Below are 14,000 nucleotides of genomic sequence, written 5' to 3'. Positions count from 1 at the left end.
TGTGTCGCTCACCAGAAAACGTGTCGCGTCTCTATAGAAAATATCTTAACGACCTTCATTTCTTATAAAATACTTGTTTACTTTATTATCGATTCTTTAATCATATCGATCGCTTGAAGCCGCTCTAACTTGAACAACGTGCCCATGTTGGTTCAATAAGCACCATTGCTCGTACGGAGAAAAATTGTAGTTGGATTTTCAGTTTGCGAATTTAATTGAAAGTGCCACAAATAATTGTTATTTTTTCCTGTTAAAAATGACCACAACACCACGAACACCGCCACCGACCCCAGCCTTAACATCAATGATGCCGACACGCAGGCACGACAGAGACTCCGTCTAATAGTCGAAGATTCCGTTTAAGAGACAGAGACTCTGTCTAAGAGACAGATATTCCGTCTAATAGACAGAGACTCCGTCTAAGAGACAGAGACTCTTCTAAAAGACAGAGACTCTTCTAAAAGACAGAGACTGTCTCCGTCTAAGAGACAGAGACTCTTCTAAAATACAGAGACTGTCTCCACCTAAGAGACAGAGACTCTTCTAAAAGACGAAGGCTGTCTCCGTCTAAGAGGCAGAGACTCTTCTAAGAGACAGAGACTCTTCTAAAAGACAGAGACTGTCTCCGTCTACGAGACAGAGACTCTTCTAAAAGACAGAGACTGTCTCCGCCTACGAGACAGAGACTCTTCTAAAAGACGGAGACTGTCTCCGTCTAAGGGACAGAGACTCTGTCTAAGAGATAGCGACTCCGTCTAAGAGACAGAGACTCCGTCTAAGGAAGGCCAAGGAAGCCGCGACAGAGCACGGCTGTTTAGAGCCTCGGAGCGGACGTAGTTTGCATAGACAGCGCTCATGTTCAATGAAATCGAACCTTGGTTTGAATTCGAGAGTTTTTAATCAACTTATTATCATTTATTATTTTCGACCCGTTTTTACGGGTTGATAAATAGAACAATCTAGAAGCGACATCAGAAAAGTTATATATTTATTGGAAGCCAAAATAAATTCGGGAATCTCTCGTCCAAAGGGTCCTTTCACTTCTAACTAAATACATGAAATTTTTTTTACAGGTCGTCTACCGCCAACCCGTGCCGGTTTCTCCTTGCAGCTCAGGTAAATTTTTTTTTTATTTTTCGACTGCCCACAGAAATTGAGGTCAATTCACATGTTAAAATCATCGTTGAAAAATCTATGATCCTGTTACACGTAAGTTCCTGATTTAAATTCACTGTGACATGACGGACGGAGAAGTCCAAAAAGTGAGAAGAAGGACAAGGCGGCCATTTGTTCGCTTGGTCTTGAATGATGATCAGGCACTAGGGGGCGAACAGGCTCCTCTTCCTCTTCATTGAGAGACTCCTGACAAATTCCCCTGATTTGTCCATCTCGAATTTTCTCGCTGCCACTTCTTATCTCTCGTCTCCGCCCTCCTGTGATTGAATGTCCAAACCGGAAAAGCTTCCCCGACCTCAGAAAATCGACTGGAACCACACCACTCATGACAAGGTGCAAAAATTTTACTGAACTTCCCCCAAAATATTTCTTTTTTAATTTTAAAAAGTACTTCATGTCAACAAAATAAAAAAAAACGGTATGAAAAGAGTTGAGAGTCGAGAATTAATTTGATCTGTCCGGCCACGACATCCAAGAGTCTAATCGTAAAAATTGCTCCTCAACACACTTGAACAATATAAATATCTCGATAAGAAAATTTGCCTAATAATTACTTCAATTGCAAATAACAAACCACTCAGAATCGTGAAAAAAATTGTCGGAAATTAGTGCTCGTCTTTCATAACGGAACAAGCAAGCAGCTTGGGGTATTGAAAACCTAAGCTTATTCACACCACTACGTCGCACAAATGGAATAAAAATATAACTCAGTACTCACTGCAGTGAGTGACAGAGAGCGCATTTTCTCGTCGACAAAAACTTGAGGTCACGGACAGACGGACAGACAGACAGACGGACGGACGGACATGGCGAGCAGAATAGTGCATTTTTTCCATAAATGAGAAAATGCGCTAAAAAGAGTTAATTCGTAACGACATTTTAACGTAAAAATGACTTGCAGTAAAAAATTTCCAGATGTCTTCGGGGACTACTAGAGCACTAGAAAAATATTATTGAATTGATCAGTTAAACTGTTACTATTTGAAAATGTGTACCAACATGTACGAGTTGTGAATTAGCACTCTAAAATTTAAATTTTGAATTGTGTTCTCGGAAAAGAATCTTGAGTGTTATGTAATTAAAACGTACTATTCGATGAGCTGCTTTACATGGGTTCAGTATGCGGAGTGATAATTAGACACATTTGATAACCCAGTTCATTAGAGTAGCACGCTATTAAAGTTAAAAATTTGTTCTTCTTGCGATAGTAAATGCTTCAGAATGCAATACTGTAAAATAAAATATTGACGTCACCATGCCCGATATTTAGAACGAGAATAATTCTTCGTTTCACAACGGAGGAGAAAACGGAAGTACGCATTTCGGAAGCTGGAGAGGGCTTCACTGGAGGGCCTGGTATTTGTCAAGAAAATGTATTGCGAAAAATCATTCAAATCTTTTCTGTCCACACAGGACCACACTATAGCTCCTTCCCAACTGCGGGACATATCTTGCCGTGGTAATATATAATGTCTTATATATTATAGGGTAATATATAATGTCTTATATATTATATATATTGTGTGGGTAAATACAGCGGCATGCGTCACCATTGAAATTATCGACAGTTTTCGACAACAAAATATATCTATCAATTGCATGCAGCTCAAATTTACCTGAACCCTTTCTATATATCTACAAAAAAAACAAAATAAAGTCAAGATTGAGTCAGAAAATTTTATTTTGTTTTACTGCATTCATTTTTTCATCCATTTTCATTTCACTACAAATCGACAGCCACTGCATTGGAACTTTGAAGGCAATTACCACTTTCAACAAAACTACTGTGCCTTGATTGCAACACAGACAATGTCCGAAGCAGAACACATCCTGGCCATCAGTCTTTTTGTATTTACCAAACATCGGGATAAATTTTTTAGCGAATTTTCTGGTTTATGGAAAAAAAGGCGCTATTATGCTCGTCATGTCCGTCCGTCCGTCTGTCCGTGACTTCACATTTTCGTTGACGAGAATATGCTAGCTCTGTCACTCACTTCAGTGAGTACTGACTACTGAGTTATATTTTTTTAGTTTTATACGTGTTATTTCAACCCACGAATAACCTAGTCGGCAGTAACGAAACTAAAAATGGTTTGTGTAAGCTGGATATTTCATCGATCATCGTTATACGGTACTTTGATAGATAATTATTTCGATGGTTTACCCCCTCCCCCCTTGCCTTTCGAACCCACCTTCCCATTTGAGTGCAAAGCCTTCCTGCCATTTGAAGCCTGCTAATGCCAAGATATGGATAAAAACTATGAGGATTAGCAAGCAATTGAAGGGAAGGCCAACGACTAACAAATAGAGAGTGATGTGTTCATAAGCCATAGTAATAGTTAGTCTAGTCTAAATATGTAATAATGAGAAAACCAAATTCGCCAACTAAAATATTTGGATATTTCATTATCTTATTACATAATAAAATAATATTATTTATCTCTAAAGACCCGAAAATGAAGCATGTACACTATTATCGACCTAAATTCTCAAAAGAATTGTTAAATATAAACCTGGCCATGAAAAAGTTCGCATAAAAGAACACGAACACCTATGCGACGAAATTAAGCTTTATAAACGTTCATATACCCACAGAGCAGCAAAAATTTTACCGTAGAAGAGGCGAAAAGAAAAAATCATTGCGTGAATGCAAATTTAGCGCCAAAAACACCATGTTGACAATGAATCAAATTTTTCCCGTTATTTTGTCAGCTTGATTCATGATTAGAAAGTGCAAAAAAATGAATCACAAGTCACTATTTCTGTTGCAATATCAACTTCAAATTCTAGGTACGAAAATTGCCACTGCTTCTTTCTTTAAATTCAACTTCATTCTGAAAATAAGTAAACAGTTTTCGAAAGGTAGGGAAAAATCAGTTACGGTAGAGTAGGCTATTTAAATTCAAATGCCTGGCAGATCCATTGAAAACTTTACTTCCTATAGTTCCAAATGCAGAAAGAACAAATTCGTACCAAGTATACCCATATAAACGATATCAGGACATGACTAAATGTTGTGTCCCACTTTATGTCAAAAGTGGGACTAGTTTTGAAAAAATTCCGTTCTTGCGAGATAAAAGATAAAAGCTCACGTGCAACTCAATCTTTAATGATTGACCTGATCTCATCATTTTATTCTAAGGTATAAAATAATTTATATCTTCATTCAAACGCATAACCTCATCCCTAACGTAACCCGAAACAAACGCTGTATTTATTTCTTTCTTGAAGTAGAAGGAATTCAAATTGTCTTGGAAAGTTGACACCCTGTCTCTTTTTCGGCAAAATTCAACCATCTTTCTTAGAATAATAATAACCTATTTATATTCTCCATTGTCTCAATCAAAATCTTACGTATAACCGATATCTTGGTGGTGACCGTAGCTCCTTTACTGTAACGATTTTTGGATGAATGATGGGGCGGACAATCATGGCGCACTCGCTCTCTTCTGTAAACTAATTTCGGTGTTTTGCCGCGACGCCAAGAGTCATTATGTTAAGGTTGATGGTCGCTCGTCACCTTCACCAGCCAATCTACCGAGAACAATTTACACGGCAGGCTCTTGAAGCAAAATATGTAATTTAAGAGCTGGTGAAATAGTGCAAGGTGGAGGAAAAAGATGTACAAGCATTGGTGAACTATTGCAATGTAAAGAAAATATATATTTCAACCATTGATGAATGTTTGCAAGGTAGAGAATAATCTTTACTTCAACCATTGTTGATATATAGTGACTGGGTAAAAAGGGAATTTGCGATCCACAAATGCAATATAAGTTATCTTCTTTAGCGTTCAAGTTTCAGATGAATTAATTTTGCATGAAGAGGCATTGTTTTTATTTTTATTTTATCATGACAGTTGTGTTAAAAAAATTAATTTGTGATTTATTTATGGTGTGCACTGAGACCCCCTATTGTGGCCAGATCAATTAGAAATGTTTTTTTTTTTACGAAGAGATATTTGTAGCTAGTTAATGACGTGTAATCAGAGCTCCCCCACCCCGCCTATCTTGCCCCCCCACTCCGACCTTAATGGCCATGTCAACGGCTCCCATAAAATCAGCCAAAAATTACCGAAGGAGCAACATTTTTGTCTCGAGTTAGATGCCCTGCCAGCGGCCTGCTGCAGGTCGTTACGCTGCCTCAACGCTGACGCGCGTCACCTATAAATATACAGACTTTTTCTTGCCCAAAAACACTTCGGAACGTTCAAATAATTAGTGTCACCTAGAAATATTAGGTTTTTTTCTTCTTCTTAAACACTTCGGAACACTCAATTAATTAAACACAAGTTAAGTTACCGTGACATACTTGCGGACAAGTTTCTGTGACATGGCGTCTCACGAGCGTCTTTGTTCAGTTACAATCTTGGAACCAATAAAACAAAATATAATTTATTATTGATAATAAGAATTATGTGCACTGAATTATAATTTTTAAACTGTAGAACAAGTTTCGAAACATTTCAATTATACTATTAAAAAAACTTTCTTTCATTGAAATGATATATTGAGCTTATCTAATAGATTATATACATTAATGAACGATGAGTGAATGGAAGACCTTTGGTGAAAAAATCAATTAACAAATACTTAAAAGTGTGTGAAGAGTCACATTAAAGTAGACATGAGAAACATTTATTTAAGCGGTATATGTATATTCAGAATGTGATTAAGACGAGTCGTTATTTAGCGAAATAATATTGACGGAAAAATAATGAGTGCAAATTAGTTTGTTCCTCATTTTCCTTTAAAAATGACAAAAAAAGACAATCAAAATGTGTAACTTTTTACAACACTTCTCTTTAACTTCACTTCTTGTTTGTCTGTTTGGCTGTTTGTCTGTTTGTTTGTCTGCTACAAATCTTGTAATCTAAATTTGATACACTTCTACTTATCCTATCGATCTGAAATTTTGCACACTTGCGTAAAGTTAGAGACAATGCATGAATCAAATGACAAAATAAATTATTTTAAAAATTGAACAAAAAATAATTTCTCAATATTAAAAAATTGAAAAATAATTTTGTCAGCTACAAATCTTATAACTGATATTTGAAAAACTTTCCTGTCCAATTGATCTGAAATTTTGCACGCTTGTTTGAAGTCGGATGCAATGCATGAATCAATTGAGAGAATAAATAATTTTGAAAAAAAATATAAAATAAAAGTTGTAAAATTAATTTTTAGCGCATTTTCTCATTTTTGAAAAAAATGCACTATTGTGCTCGCCATGTCCGTCCGTCCGTCTGTCCGTGACCAAGTTTTCGTCGACGAGAAAATGCGCTCGCTGTCACTCACTGCAGTGAGTGAGTACTGAGTTATATTTTTTTATATACGAAAATAAAATGAGAAATTCATTCTACATCTTTAACATTGAAGACACTGGATTCTTTTGAAGTGTTGTTTTTAAGAAGTAATTTTTAAAAGTATATTATTTATTTCTGATGTTGACCTGGAGCGAAAAAACAATTTCAACGCTCACGATAGAGTAAAACACTACAGCTTTGAAGAAAGCATGGAATCTTAATGAAAACTTGACTACAAAATTAAATTAAGTCAAATTATATGATTAAATTGATGACACGACCCCCCACGACACCAACGCGCCTTAAATTCATTTGTCGTGAGCGGCCATAGCACCACAAAGCCTGCAAGATCAACGATCAGTGATAAGAACAGCCTAGAAATATGTAATACTCCAACTAAATAATTAATTAAGTTATCCTCTTCAATGGAGCTCGAGAAAAAAACTTTCAAATCGCAAACCCTGCTTTTTGTCGTGTCAGGAAAGATCATTTTTCCTTGCACCGCAGATCTCAAATATCAATCAATCTGTGGCAAACTTGGCGATATTTAATGGAATCGTATTACTTCCTATTGAAATGAAGCTCGCTTTCAAGCTCCTGATTAATATTATGCCTTTTAATTTAGTTGTTGACAGCAAAAGTGGGGTCCCAAACAAAGCGCAATATCAATTTCGAATTTCGGGGAACTTCAAAAATATGATTGACGATAATTTCGTTGTTCTATAGATACGTTCTTTCTATAGTATTTATTGGTCCGCTAATGAAAGCAGTATTTAGCTGAGTAACAATTGCTATTTTTCATGGGCATTTAGATTGTCCAATGAGGATTTTTTTAATATCCTGCATCATTGTCTTCTGAAAGCCTTTGTATAAAATACAAATATCAATTTCAAATGTTTTCTTTTGACAAGTTCGACGCAATACGCTCATGATAATGTCATTATGTGTATTTCAATGCCGAAACGATCGACAATGTCCAATTTGATGCAAGAGTATTTCGATGTCAATACGTGCATGACAATGCCAATACGAGTTCGGCAATGCTAGTACGAGCATGTCGATGTCAATACGAGTATGCATGTCAAGAAACTATCATGACAGTAAATTAAATTTAGTTTTTAAATAGTTGATAAGGAATGGTTGACATAAGGTTTATAAGGAAAATTGTGGTCTTAGTAAAAACTTGCAGAGGTTGAAATTTTGTAAGTGTACGGCAAGTCTCCGCACGAGTGAGTGCACTTTTTTGATTGGGACGCTATAACATTCAGTATTGCTGAGTCAGCAGCACGAGCGAGTTTGTACTCTTAGCAATACTTAAAGTTTGAGTGCTGGTGAGCCCAGAAGGTGATAAAAAAAACGACACTAACCCGGCGCTGCCCCAACAACAAACTGTTCCATCTACGAATTGCAGAAATAATTCTGGGAAAATTGACTGGTATAATTCTTAAAAAATTACCAGTGAACCCAAATCTTTCGTCCAAATTCGAGGTATAAAAACACGAATCATGGATACTATGCGTTACTTGAAATAGAACATAAAAAGTGTATAATTCCTGCTCATCTTGCATTCAGGTCATACGCTCGTTTTACTACCAATGCAACACAAATAAAACTCAAAATAAATCAGAGCATAAAAGCTGATCCCATTTTTCCACAACTGGTGCATCAGGCTTTTCGATGCGGGATCGGAAGCCGCTTATGGCAACAGACGTTTGGTTTCTAGCCCACCAACAAAAAAAAAGCTTATGATTTTTTGGCGACCGTGTTTCATATCAGAGACGACGAAGGAAAAAAAATTCCGACGCGGCTAGCGCTTCTGTTTAAGAGACAGTCAACTTTTGGAAGCTTCGAGCTCGTCGGTTTATCAACCGAAGGCTTTTTTTTAGCTCCCAGACTCTTATTTAATCTTTCGGGGCGTTTTGAGTTCTTCCGTCGTTCTAGACGCCAGTTAAAGTCTTTCATTTGATTAGTGACTTCTTGAAACCGACAATTCGAGAAAAAGACTAAAAGTGGCTTTGATATCTCGAGAAGTGGCCGCTTTTGGACGCTTTTTAGACGACTGCTTTAATTGAGAGGCTCTTGCTCTCAGGAAATTCTTTAGCTCTTAAGTAAAGGCATAGAAAAAATTCCCTTGTTATTATATAAAACAAAATACAGGAAACAATGAGAACCCAACTTGAAATTAAGGACTCATGTCATAAAACTTGAAACTTCATTATTTTTATTCTGGTTAATCTTCAATTCTACCTTTAATTTATATATTCATTTATGAACACATTTACAAATTTTTAAATGTGAGACTGGCAAATTTGAATTTAACATTTCAACATCTATTACATAATAAGAATCTATGTTCATTCATAAGCTGCATCACACATGCAGGAGAAACGGAGGGAAAATAACTCAAAAATCCATGTGTTGCCCAAAAATACGAACAAAACATTCATGCCTCACTAATAATCATTCCCACAACTATCACAAACCTGGGCCACAATCTGCCGTGGTAAAGCTGGCGCCATAATGAGCAGATCAGCTCATTTATTTACGCCGCAATCCTGTTGATTAGCGCAGCACGCGATTGCTGCACTTAAGCGTTAAGGCAAACTAATGACACGCAAATGAAGACGCCATACTTTTGTGACGCAGCTCCTGATTAAAAGCTTTAGTGGATGGTTATTGTTACAAGTGGATGGTTATTGTTACATTTAGATGGTTATTGTTACAAGTGGATGGTTATTGTTACAAGTGGATGGTTATTGTTACATGTGGATGGTTAATGGTGCAAGTGGATGGTTATTGCTACAAGTGAATGGTTATTGTTACAAGTGGATGGTTATTGTTACAAGTGGATAGTTATTGTTACAAGTGGATGGTCATTGTTACAAGTGGATGGTTATTGTTACAAGTGGATGGTTATTCTTACAAGTGGAAGGTTTTTGTTAGAAATGGATGGTTTTTGTTACACGTGGATGGTTATTGTTACAAGTGGAAGGTTCTTGTTACAAGTGGCTCGTTATTGTTACAAGTGGCTGGTTATTGTTACAAGTGGATGGTTATTCTTACAAGTGGATGGTTATTCTTACAAGTGGAAGGTTTTTGTTAGAAATAGATGTTTATTGTTACAAGTGGATGGTTATTGTTACAAGTGGATGTTTATTGTTACAAGTGGATGGTTATTGTTACATGTGGATGGTTATTGTTACAAGTGGATAGTTATTCTTACAAGTGGAAGGTTCTTGTTAGAAATGGATGGTTATTGTTACAAATAGAAGGTTCTTGTTAGAAATGGATGTTTATTGTTACAAGTGAATGGTTATTGTTACAAGTGGCTAGTTATTACTGCAGAAAAGTGTAACACGGATAAAACAAGATTCTCATCTCACGCTACTACTGCAGTTACTTTTAGCACAATGAGTGCTGTGTATGCAAGACGTCAGATGATTGCTTTGGTTTGCTTACAACGGTCACTTGTCACAGGAGAGTAGATAAAATTATTTGCCTATTAGTTGCTTTGTAGCTTATCATTTAAAGTTCTTCAGAAGTGTTTTTATTTCGTCTTCACAGATTCTCGAATTTCACCGCCAAATCAATTTTAGTGACAGTGACTTCATGAAGTGAATGGTTAAGACCATATTAATAATTCGATAGGAGACCCTACTTCTTTTGCATATCTGTTCTAAGTCTACAGCTGCACTCAGAAAAAAATGAGAGAATTTGTCCAAAAAAGATGCATCTGTAACTTTTGTCTGTGTCATCCTGACCCAAGTAAAAAGTCGTATCAGTGACTTTGTCGGGGACTAATCAATAAATAGGCTTTCAGTGACCCCAGACATTTGACCAATGATCGCAAATAAAGGATGAATAAAAATGAAAAATTAAGAACTATAATAATAAATAAACAAATTCCAATAAATAAACCAGGTGTCTTGCTAGCCCTTGTCTATTAATTTGTAATCATGTCTAAGGGTACGCACACAGTGGAAGCAGGTTTGCCCGCGCGGGCAACCTGCTCCAACCTGCCACAAGAATGAACATAGGATAATAATGTAAGTGTTCACAGTGAAAACCTGTACGAATAGGCTTCTGTATTCTATGGTTTCAGGCGCCAGCCTGAGCAGGTAACCAGCACGCTGGCAACCTGCTTTCACTGTGTGCGTACGCATAGGTTCGGAGCCCCGCTGAAAAGCACGAATAAAGACAAATTAAAGACTTGAATTAACGTAACACTTCCAAATAAATATAGCACACATGAATAAGAAACGAATATAAATAATATTCAATATAACCAGAAAGCCACCACTACATCAACATGGAAGATTAACACGATAAACAATGCAAGCATTAACCTCTGCGGTGGATCACGTAGCAATGACGAGGTACATAGCGGGTAATAGTTAACTCAAAAACAAAATGACAATACATACAAGTAACCTAACTATATATGAAATTATTATATCGAAAGACGGTCCCTAACAATGTCAAAGGTCGTATCAGCATAAGGGCCGCTGTCTGACCGTGCCGTAGGTAAGGAAGTGCCTCACTATTTGGACAAGATTGACCCATTTATTTTCTGAGTGTGCAGTCATAAGCGGGCTGGCGGTGCAGAGCAATAGCAGTTACGCCTCATTGCGCCAAGTGGCAGGCAAGTGGCGCCTTGGGAGAACTCTGATGCCACAGCGGCACCACATTGATCAGCCATGAGACTAAATTATCCTTGCTGAACGACGTCGCTGTTTACGCATAATTTCATGCCAATTCTGTTTTGTTAAACTCAGGAGCATGGTAATTTCTGTGCGATATTTGGTAAGATATTTTTTTTGAAGAACGTGACTGCGGTGAGTTCAACTGTTTCAAAGTAACAACTACCTTCAAGCTTCACATATTGAAAACTACATTCTTCACAAGTTTTGAAATCACCTAGAAAGGTTGATTAAGGTGAAGATAAATCTTATTTCCTCTACAATGTTTACATCGAAAGCATCTTTCCCACACCAGAATGGTAAAGAATGATTGAATTTTAATAAATTTTTAATTTCCACTGATTTCCGACTGAGCTTTACTATAGACGTACCCTCAGAATTAGAAACCGACCCTTTATAAGAAGACCTTCTTATAAGAAAAAAACTCTCCAGTGAACCACCGTGTGGTTTGCAGCAGAAAAAATCTCTATTTTTCGACCCCAAGATGAAGTTATCTTCGGTTGACAGATTGCTTAGAAAGTTTAGATAAGATCTCGGACTCTGTCGCAAGAAATTTATTTTCACCATATTGCATCAAGCATCAACGTGGATATGTTGGAACATAGCCCTTTTTCCTTGATATTTATCATTTCATTGTCTGTGCTATGAAAAATATTATTCTGCAAAAAAACTAAAGTGATTTCGTGAGTAAAAGTCATTGTGGAAGACATTTTTTGAACTTGTTGACCAAACAAAAGACGAACGCTTTTTTGTCCAGAAGCCCATCTCACGCCGCATCAACTTCAGTTCAAGATGTGATTATAAACACGGTGACAAATGTAACGAATTTCTGTTATGAACTTCGCTTAGAGTGTAATGTAAAAAACAAGTTAATCTACTATATACCTGGAGCAGACAATTTATTTGAAGAATGGGCCTCATATATTGCCGCTTGTTCACGATACCTAGTGTATCTGTTTCGTGGGAATGGAGCTGTATTTATACTAATGATATATTTAAAAATGAGGGTGAAATTCAATTTAAAAATTAATATGTTGTCTTCATTTTGAAAAGTGTGGATTATATTCACAGATGAAGATTACAAGTTTCTTTAAATTCCAAAAGGCAGGTAAGTTGGACTTTTTTCGTTGAAAAATGAGTTTGCACGGTTTTTCTTCGAAAAAAAACACTTTGTTTTAACGATTACCAACCAGACTGCGAGGAAATTGGGTAAGAAAAATCTGTGAAATCGCAAAAATTCTCTGTCCCGAGCAAACCCGGTTCAAGCCGCTATAGTATCAACATAAGTCGTCGCTGTTTGTGTGCAAGTATATAAGGATTAAGTGATCAGTAGGAGCAAAGGTTGTCCGGTAATGACACAAGCTGTAAATCTGACATTATTAGGACCGAGTTAAAGTTACCCTATACAATATGCTGGGCCTCGCATGCATTTCGCTCCATCCTTGGCCAAGTGATAGCACATCCAAAGCTCGGTAGTCTCTCCGAGTCTATGGATCGGCGAGCCAAAATATTGGCAGTGGTCAAATTTATCATCGAGGCTCGCCATTGTGCTTTCCTCGAGTGCACTTTACTTCAGAGCTTCTATTCTCGCCATTTCTCACTTAATAAATCGACAACAGGACGAGCCTGGGCCGATGTCGAGCGCAAGAGAACTTTGTGAAGATCTTAACGCCCTCGGCTCGGATGATCATGCGGGCCGAGTCATTAATATTGATATGGGAGAAATTTCTTATGGGGCAGTGACCAATTTTTGGAATAATCAGCGGCTTAGTTGGGAATACAGCACGAGGTGCGGAGGCTTCATATTGGCCAACCTTGTCTTTAGTTGCAGCGAAGGGAAGTGGAGAAATTCCAGAAATTTACTCAAAAATTGATTTGATTTAATGTATTTTATTTTTAAAATGCGGCCTGAAAGAAACGATGGTGGATAAAGTGTAATTTTCTATTGTATAAGCTACATGGAACATAATGAGTTCGAAAAATTCCAAAATGAACTCTATCAGAAAAGATTAGGTTTTTCTTATAGGTTCTTCATGTAGTAAGTTTTCATTCCTGATATTACCTTTTGATGCTTCGTAAGTTTTTAGAAATTATTATTATAAATTTTAATTTATAGTTAAATACATGAGATAGAGTCATGATAATAACTTCAGAACTGAAAAAGTCCCGTAAACGCACTCTGATAGGGTGATACCACATTAATTTAAGCATCTAAAACACGTATTTTGTAGTGAGCCGTGAACGCTGGAGTGTTTTGAGAAGAAAGTCTTGATCAATCACTTCATTGGAGTTTTAAGGCCTCCAAAGTAGGCGGAAAAATAGCTCGGTCGCCCAACAGTAATGACGTCCAGAAAAACTCTACGGATTCTTCCTCTTGATTGAACTTTCAAGAAACAGGATCTTGATTTTTCTCGAAGAATTGCGCTGTAGGGAATTGAAGCTCTAAAATTGACTGTTGTGACGACGTCAGATGTCCTAGAAGTCAAGGACTTCACAGCATGGAGGACTAGATTGGGTGTAGAAAATTTACTTTGAAATTTTATTTACAATACAATAAGAAAATTGTATTACAATAAGAAAAATTTGTGTGTATAATACTTTTTCTCATGAATTTAATCGTAGATTGCTGAGGCATTAAACTGTTTGGATGGAAATTACGCATCGAAGGTTGATGATTGTACGCTCAGACGAACTCTGCTACTTTTCCCGATACAAATTTCAGAACTAAAATTTATAAAGACTCAATGCCAAAGACATATAATCGTTAACTCCACTGCAGAGTCGATCTTTTCTATATAAAATAAAAGCGAGTAATA

Source organism: Hyalella azteca, unplaced genomic scaffold (genome assembly GCF_000764305.2).
Source record: "Hyalella azteca isolate HAZT.00-mixed unplaced genomic scaffold, Hazt_2.0.2 contig9398, whole genome shotgun sequence".
NCBI classification, from domain to species: domain Eukaryota; kingdom Metazoa; phylum Arthropoda; class Malacostraca; order Amphipoda; family Hyalellidae; genus Hyalella; species Hyalella azteca.
Note: the sequence above shows the minus strand (reverse complement) of the source record.